Source organism: Triticum dicoccoides, unplaced genomic scaffold (assembly GCF_002162155.2).
Source record: "Triticum dicoccoides isolate Atlit2015 ecotype Zavitan unplaced genomic scaffold, WEW_v2.0 scaffold85686, whole genome shotgun sequence".
In the NCBI taxonomy this organism is placed as follows: Eukaryota; Viridiplantae; Streptophyta; class Magnoliopsida; order Poales; family Poaceae; genus Triticum; species Triticum dicoccoides.
This window is the reverse complement of record NW_021305374.1, coordinates 1-1224: the sequence shown is the minus strand read 5'-3', so window position 1 is coordinate 1224 and position 1224 is coordinate 1. Positions and strand designations below refer to the sequence as shown.

The 1224-nt window shown below is 48.2% G+C and overlaps 2 non-coding genes across 2 annotated transcripts; both read right to left on the bottom strand.

The window, feature by feature from the left end:
• Positions 1–287: 287 nt before the first annotated feature.
• On the bottom strand, positions 288–406 carry LOC119348116. The gene has a single exon (XR_005168742.1). It is a non-coding gene; the product is annotated as a 5S ribosomal RNA (ribosomal RNA).
• A 367-nt stretch (positions 407–773) lies between these two features.
• Positions 774–892, bottom strand: LOC119348114. Its single transcript, XR_005168741.1, has one exon. It is a non-coding gene; the product is annotated as a 5S ribosomal RNA (ribosomal RNA).
• Positions 893–1224: the final 332 nt, after the last annotated feature.

The following is a 1224-nucleotide window of genomic DNA, read 5'->3' as shown; positions in this document are numbered from 1 at the left end:
TACAACCGTTCCCTAACAATGGATAATGTCCTATACTACTTACTCTCCCGCTCAATCACGGAGACGAGTTTTCCACGGTTTCCACCCCTCCCTCCATACCACAGCAACACGAGTTTTTTCCACCCCTTTCAGAAAGCGCTCTTCGCGCCACAAAGCCGCCCCAAGACGCGCGAGCAATGAGCATCGAGCTTAAACATATCGCAAACGTCAAAAATAATATAACGGGATTAATATATATCGCGCACGTGCGATATGTTTGTCACAAGGCGCAAAAAATAATTATAAAAGGAATGCAACACGAGGACTTCCCAGGAGGTCACCCATCCTAGTACTACTCTCGCCCAAGCACGCTTAACTTCGGAGTTCTGATGGGATTCGGTGCTTTAGTGCTGGTATGATCGCATCCGACATGTTTCCCCGTCTTCGTCCCTTATGCTTGCCACTCCCAGGTCCCCTCCAAAGACGATTCTACATTCTCACTACCATTACAACCGTTCCCTAACAATGGATAATGTCCTATACTACTTACTCTCCCGCTCAATCACGGAGACGAGTTTTCCACGGTTTCCACCCCTCCCTCCATACCGCAGCAACACGAGTTTTTTCCACCCCTTTCAGAAAGCGCTCTTCGCGCCACAAAGCCGCCCCAAGACGCGCGAGCAATGAGCATCGAGCTTAAACATATCGCAAACGTCAAAAATAATATAACGGGATTAATATATATCGCGCACATGCGATATGTTTGTCACAAGGCGCAAAAAATAATTATAAAAGGAATGCAACACGAGGACTTCCCAGGAGGTCACCCATCCTAGTACTACTCTCGCCCAAGCACGCTTAACTTCGGAGTTCTGATGGGATCCGGTGCTTTAGTGCTGGTATGATCGCATCCGACATGTTTCCCCGTCTTCGTCCCTTATGCTTGCCACTCCCAGGTCCGCTCCAAAGACGATTCTACATTCTCACTACCATTACAAACGTTCCCTAACAATGGATAATGTCCTATACTACTTACTCTCCCGCTCAATCACGGAGACGAGTTTTCCACGGTTTCCACCCCTCCCTCCATACCGCAGCAACACGAGTTTTTTCCACCCCTTTCAGAAACGCTCTTCGCGCCACAAAGCCGCCCCAAGACGCGCGAGCAATGAGCATCGAGGTTAAACATCTCGCAAACGTCAAAAATAATATAACGGGATTAATATATATCGCGCACGTGCGATA